Source organism: Triticum aestivum, chromosome 4A (genome assembly GCF_018294505.1).
Source record: "Triticum aestivum cultivar Chinese Spring chromosome 4A, IWGSC CS RefSeq v2.1, whole genome shotgun sequence".
NCBI lineage: Eukaryota > Viridiplantae > Streptophyta > Magnoliopsida > Poales > Poaceae > Triticum > Triticum aestivum.
In genome coordinates this window covers 609,991,992-609,999,824 of record NC_057803.1, presented here as the reverse complement: position 1 = coordinate 609,999,824, position 7,833 = coordinate 609,991,992, and the positions used below count along the sequence as shown (strand labels likewise).

General features: G+C 38.9%; 1 long non-coding RNA gene across 1 annotated transcript; it reads right to left on the bottom strand.

The window, feature by feature from the left end:
- Positions 1–1,820: 1,820 nt before the first annotated feature.
- On the bottom strand, positions 1,821–4,699 carry LOC123082584 (uncharacterized). The gene is made up of 2 exons (XR_006439074.1): positions 3,904–4,699; positions 1,821–2,780 (listed from the first exon to the last, which is right to left on the bottom strand). It is a non-coding gene; the product is annotated as an uncharacterized lncRNA (long non-coding RNA).
- Between the last annotated feature and the right edge of the window lie 3,134 nt (positions 4,700–7,833).

Genomic DNA, 7,833 nt, shown 5'->3' with positions numbered 1-7,833 from the left:
TGAAGTGAGAGGCTCCAAAACACATTATCAAACATTGCACATGTCTTTTTTACAGGCTGTATTGCCAAATCAAGCACACAAATACAAGAGACCTTTAAAAAGTAACAACTATCCGTCAACAAAATTTTGATCTAGCCCCCTGCCACACCACCAGTAAAAGGTTAAGCTTTAACAAATGTCAAATGCTGCTCTATCTGTTCTTAAGGAGATCATTTATGTTCAGCTTGATTGGAGTTGTATCGTCAGCCACCTCAATTTTTTTCTCAAGCCAAAAACACCATCTTCTGCTCCAAGGTGAATAAATGTCAAATGCTCCTACATCTGTTCTTAAGCAGATCATTTGAGGTTCAGTCTTGATTGGAGTTATATCGTCTGCCACGTCAATTTTTTCTCAAGCCAAAACACATCATCTTCTGCTCGAAGGTGAACTTGATGTTTTCAGCTTGTTCAAAGAGAGGAAAAAACACTTAAATCCATGTGAACCTTGGTAACAGGGTTAAAGCTGCATAAATGTAGTTGTATAATTTTCAGCCTTTCAGAACCCATGCAGCTCCCCTTCATAAGCAACAAAACACATCACACACACAAAAAACTGTACCATATTTTCACCAGGCAAACTTCATTCATGCAAGTGACTGGAAACACACACAAATACGTGGTTGAAGAGGAAAGTTTCCTTCCTTATGGGTACGTTGTTAGGCACAAATGATGCACCCTTGTGGATCAAACATAGGTAAACGAGCTTACAACCATGCGATCGAGCCAACAAATCGCCACTCGTTTACCTGGAAGCAACAAAAGTTTCAGAAAATTTCAGGTGATTGGAGCCATGTGGATCAAACGCAGGTGGGCGAGCTTACAACCGGCCTTCCAGGTTCCCAAGTGTTGTTCTTGTACAAGTCCGGTCTAATTAGGTTCTGAAAATCATCAAGTTCCGATAGGATCGTCCGTTGATTTTTTTTTGTGCATGTAAATCATACAAATAGTCACCCCGCAAAAAAAATAAAGCATACAAATAGTCAAAACAACTGCATTGCATTGAAATGAACAATCGGTAATATTAAGTAGAAATATGTCAGGCCTAAATTTCATGAAAGAAACTCTGACGAAATTTAGGACAGTAAAAAAATGCACCGTCAGGAAAAATGGAAATGGATCCTACATTCTTTCAAAATAGATATGTAAGTTATTTAGTTCACAATGTCCTGAACAAATTTTAGGAGAACACAGAAGGACAGAAAATAGTATCCTATCTACTTGTTTCACCTAAGATGGCATACTTGTATATAAGACTAAAATGGAAGCTACGGTTAGCTCCTCTTATGACTCAAAATATCTTAAGATTCCTTAGTCATCGGAGAGGATGAAACCATGACCATTATATTAGTTTCTGTTTTCAAGTTCATATGTGCCTGCTACTGCTTTTCACAAAACAATTCAACGTACTACCAACTCATAAAACCTTTAGCTTAATTAGCATCGGTTGTAGTACAAGTAAACAGTTACTTACCCAGATTAACACATAAACTTTGAACGGACAAAAGTACCAAACTGAATAAATTTGCTGACATATTTACTACTGAAGCTGACATATTTACTCTTCTATGTATGATATATGAAAAATATAATACTAATCTTTTTTAGTCTTTTAAGAACAACAATGGCAATAGAATTTCCTGCTAATAAGTAGTGGCATGAAATAAATATTAAATACTAAATAAGTTTTTGCCTTCTAAGAACTTTAACGAATTGAACTTTCTCGATTAAGAAAACATAGCACTGACCAATACTTGTTCATAAAAGAACAATAAAAAAACACATAGAAGAGTAAATATGTCAGCTTCAGTAGTAAGACCAATCACTATACAAAGTATACACCATGAACACATAGCGTCCAAAATGGCCTCACAAATTCCCCAACTTTGAGCAAAAGGAACTCAAGATTTAAGGGCATCACGCAACTATATGATATGTAATATTGAGAACGCTGAACAATGACCTTCCAGGTTCTCATGATCTCTTGCAAGGCTGCCTATATCCTGGTATTTGAAACATGATCAAAGCCAATATTTAAATCTACATGAGAATTTCAGCAAACATTCATTTTAGAATTTCCTTAACCAAGGCTATATGTAGCTACATGAAGGAGCACACCTTACAGTATGCAATTTTCTTGATTTGCATCTCCTGCCACTAATGCTGGAAAACCCTTCATTTTGTAGTGTTGTACATGGCATCAGGCTGCTACTTTTACCTTTAGACATGCTGCAAAAAATAGTAACTGAAGATGCATACATACTACCTTACCTGACTTAGATCTTTGCTTTCGTGACAACTACTCCAGAGTTGAACTTCTTGTATATTAAAGAGCGGATATTACCCAAGATAAGAGCACAAAATGCTTAGCCTTGAGATGTGCTCCTTCCTTAAGATTCACAATAATCTGCTAAGTGTTATATGTGCGCACACACCTTGCACTTTAAGATCGCGTTGATAACGCCGCAGAAGTTTAGAAGGAATGTAGCCCCTGTTGGCACAACAATACACGATCAGACCAAATCAGTGTTCCTTTTTCACGTACCCAATAATTGAACAGAAATTCATTAGCAAGCTTTTCAGAGAATAGTTCGTCGTCAAGCTGGGCACTGATACAAGCCATGAGGTACTCGACATGCTTTGGTGTGGATACTTCACATGTGCCCCTCTGAGACACCAAAAACCCACCTATACATGTACCTGCTTCTTGCCTTCTTACCATCATGTTATCTCCAAGTATGTACCTGATCCACAAAATAGCAATCGCATATTATCCCTCTATGTTGTTGCAAACACATACGGATTTATGAATGTCACCCATAGAATTAAGCATGCTGCATTTTTGCACGAGAAAAATATGAATCAGACAGTTCTTATTTGTCCAGAGGGATGCTAATCCATATCTTATTTTTCTGGCGGTGAAATCTTTGTTGTTCATTGATGAAAGTGAACAGGACAACTAATGTTGTTATATACAATTCCATCGCAAAGGCTAAACTTGACTAAATATACATAATAGGGGAAGATAAACATAGTAAAGTTGTTTCATGTTAGTTTCCCTTTTAAAAACATGAGGTGCTCCAGTTAGTAAGTACTCCCTCCGTTCCAGAATATTAGGTGTATTGGTTTCCGTGCAAGTTAACCATTTAAAAGTTTGACCAAGATTATAGAACAAAATAGAAACATCTGCAATACCTAATAGATAAAATATGAAACTACCTTTCATGATCGATCAAATGATATAAATTTCATATTGTGGATATTGATATATTTTTCTAAAAACTTGGTCAAACATGCACTCGTTTGACTTTGGAAAAACAAATACACCTTATATAAAGGAATGGAGGGAGTAATAAGTAATAACTCAAAAAACATTGTAGGATGAAAATTTGTTCATAATATACATACATAAATAAATACGAAGACAATTTCTTATAGTAACAAAAAAAGGTGTCCTAAAAGGACCACCATCTCAACTCTTACATGGCGGTCTTAAAAGTGGGTTGCGTGTTTGGAATTTAATCTGAGATGGATATAGAGTATGGTAGAACATTTTCACAAATTCGTATTTCAGATATTCTGGCAAGATGGTTCAAGTGTCAGGTGTCAAGATGACAAGATCTGCGTCTTTTCCTCTTCTAGTACTACGCCTTTCCTCCCTGAATAGCTTTGCGATTAGCCTGATCAGTCATCTCTTTGGAGTTAGCTTGTGTATAAATTGCTGCTGGGAAATCATGTATACGAAACGAATGTCCTACACCATAGGAAAAGGACTAACTACGTTATTTGAGGGACAAACTGGACAACTGATTTCAGATCCTCGATGGTGCATAGATATAAGATGTAGGTATTAGAAAACAACTGTACCTGTCCAGGAGCAGACTCTCAGTTCCGAGTGATACATACACTCTGGGGATAAAGAACCTTTGAGCAAACGAGCAGGGCAATTCCTATAACAAGCAACAGTCAACAAGAAGTCAGCTGGATAATAAGGGAGTGAGCAAGATGCCGGGCAAAATGGAAACTAAGAAAAAAAAACATGTCTGACAAATGGCTAGAGGTCACAGAAACGGAATGAAGAAAGGCAAACATCCTACACAGCATGATATATGAGCAAGCGGAGGATGTAGTAATGCAGCGATAGCAGAAATGATTTCATCATCGGTGCCGGAGAGGTTGACTGCGCAGAGGTTGGAGAAGGCCGTGATCAACGCACGACCTTGAGGCCCATCCCGGAGATGTGCGCCATGGAGGGGAAGTCGTTGAGGCGCTGGATGCTGTTGTTGGCCTGGGCGACGTCGTCCACCGCCACGCAGGCAGTCCAGCCGCCCCGTTCGGATCGGAGCATGAGGTTGCCTCAGAGATCCACCGACCTCGAGCGGTAGTGGTGGCGGTGGCGGTGCCGGCGGCGGCACAACTTCGCCGGAGCACTTTCGCTCGAACGAGTGGCCATGTCGTCGATGAGAATCGCGTGCGGCGGCGGATCCCCTTCCCCCCTCGCGTCGAGCGATTTTTTTTCAGGAGCGACAGCGATCGATCGGTCTGGGAACGGCGACACATCCCATCCCATCTCTTTCGCACACCCCGGTGGATCCAATCGACCGACGAACACCGGCCGCTCCTCTTTGCGCCTCGAAGGTCGCATCGGGACTGGACTTTTTTTAGGTAATCGTCGGGAGTGGACTGGATGGACGCGGTCGCTCCTATCCCCTTTTAGCGAAGCCCAGGAGTGGACCAGCTTTAGCGAAGCGCTGGAATGGGCTGACCGATGGACCAGTATACCAGAGGCCTCCGTTTCGGCGCGTGGAGCAGCAGCCCACAGGACAGCCGGGCCAATTAACACAGATCGCCACACCCACGAAATCAGACGGCCAGGAAGTCCCAGATCAGGAAAACGAACGACCGAAAACGCAAATCACTGTGGAAGCTCGGTTTAGGTGCGATTATACTATCCTTAATGGTGCTACTTTGAAGCACAAAATATGAGACTCACTACATGAAGAACAAGGTGCTACTTTGAAGCACAAGTGTGGAAAAAGAGATAGTAACATTGCCCTTTTTATTTTTTTTATTTTTTTTTCTTTTCCTTTTTTTGGGCTTTTTTTTTCTTTTGGCCTTTCTTCTTTTTTTTCTTTTTTTTCTTTGGGCAATGCTCTAATAATGATGATCATCACACTTCTATTAATTACAACATATGAATTACAACTCAAAACTAGAACAAAATATGACTCTATATGAATGCCTCCGGCGGTGTACCGGGATGGTGCAATGAATCAAGAGTGACATGTATGAAAAATAATGCATGGTGGCCTTGCCACAAATACGATGTCAACTACATGATCATGCAATGGCAATATGACAAAAGTAATGTATGTCATGATGATGATAAACGGAACGGTGGAAAGTTGCATGGCAATATATCTCGGAATGGCTATGGAAATACCATAATAGGTAGGTATGGTGTCTGTTTTGAGAAAGATATAGGGAGGTTTATGTGTGATAGATCGTATCATATCACGGGTGTTTGGATGCACCGGCGAAGTTTGCACCAACTCTCAAGGTGAGAAAGGGCAATGCACGGTACCGAAGAGGCTAGCAATGATGGAAAGGTAAAAGTGCGTATAATCCATGGACTCAACATTAGTCATAAGAACTCATATACTTATTGCAAGAATTTAGAAGTCATCAAAAACCAAGCACTACGCGCATGCTCCTAAGGGGATAGATTGGTAGGAAAAGACCATCGCTCGTCCCCGACCGCCACTCATAAGGATGCACAAGCCAGGTACACTTCATGCTTCAAATTTGTTACACAACTTTAACCATATGTGCATGCTACGGGACTTGCTAACTTCAACACAAGCATTCTTTAAATTCATAATCATCCAACAAGCATGACTTTAATATCACTACCTCCATATCTCAAAACAATTATTAAGTATCAAATTGATCATAGCATCCAGTTCACTTCCTATGATAGTTTTCATTCAAATTACCATGCTATTTAAGACTCTCAAAATAATATAAGTGAAGCATGAGAGTTCATTAATTTCTACAAAATAAAACCACCGCCGTGCTCTAAAAGATATAAGTGAAGATCAATGAGTAGATAAATAATTATGCAACTATGCAAAGACTCTCTCTCTCTCTCATTTAAGAATTTCAGGTCTTGGTATTGTATTCAAACAGCAAGCAAAGCAAAAGAAAATGACATTGCAAGTATAGCACAACTCATGTGAAGAAGCAAAAACTTAGGTTCAACCGATACTAACCGATAGTTGTTGAAGAAGAAAGGTGGGATGCCTACCGGGGCATCCCCAAGCTTAGATGCTTGAAAATTCTTGGAATATTATCTTGGGGTGCCTTGGGCATCCCCAAGCTTGAACTTTTGTGTCTCCTTAATTCCTCTCATATCATGGTTTCTATTTTTATCAAAAGCTTCATCCACACCAAACTCAACAAGAACTCGTGAGATAGGTTAGTATAAACCAATGCAAAACCTTATCATTTTCTACTGTAACAAATTACTAACATCATTATTCAACATTGAATACTAAATGTCTCTGCATATTTAATACTCCTATCCTCAAATAGAATCATTAAACAAGCAAACATATGCAAACAATGCAACCATAACAGCAATCTTTCAAAACAGTACAGTCTGTAAAGAATGCAAGATTCATCATACTTCCCTAACTCCAAAAATTATGAAATAAAATTCCCACTGTAATGAATTTATCATATCTCAATATGCAAAAAGATTCAACATTATATCACTCTCTGACTTTTCTAGGGAATGTTTGCAACAGCGGTAAACTTTCTGTTTTCAAACAGCAACATGTATACTAGCAAAATAAGCATGGTAAAGGCTATTCTTGAAATTTTTATTGCAAATAAATATGCAAAACATTATTATAAATAACATCAAGCACATACTAACAAAATAAATTGACGCTCCAAGCAAAACACATACCACGTGGCGAATAAAAATATAGCTCCAAGTAAAGTTGCCGATGAACGAAGACGAAAGAGGAGATGCCATCCGGGGCATCCCCAAGCTTAGTTGCTTGGTTGTCCTTGAATAATACCTTAGGGTGCCTTGGGAATCTCCAATCTTAGGCTCTTGCCACTCCTTATTCCATAGTCCATCGACTCTTGACCCAAAACTTGAAAACTTCAACCACACAAAACTCAAAACAAAACTCGTAAGCTCCGTTAGTGTAAGAAAATAAATCACCACTTTAAGGAACCGTAATGAACTCATTATTTATTTATATTTGTGTTAAACCTACTGTATTCCAACTTCTCTATGGTTCATACCCTTACATACTAGCCATAGATTCATCAAAATAAGCAAACAACACAATGAAAACAGAATCTGTCAAAAACAGATCAGTCTGTAGTAATCTGTATCAAACGTATACTTCTGGAAGCCCAAAAATTATAAAATAAATTGGTAGACCTGAGGAATTTGTCTATAATCATATGCAAAAAGAATCAACCTAAAAGAACTCTCCAGTAAAAAATGGCAGCTAATATCGTGAGCGCAAAAGTTTCTGTTTTCTACAGCATGATCATAAAGACTTCACCCAAGTCTTCCCAAAGGTTCTACTTGGCACTTTATTGAAACAAAAGCTATAAAACATGATTACTACAGTAGCATAATCATGTGGACACACAAAAATAGTAAGGATAAATATTGGGTTGTCTCCCAACAAGCGCTTTCCTTTAATGCCTTTTTAGCTAGGCATGATGATGACAATGATGCTCACATAAAAGATAAGAATTGAAACATAA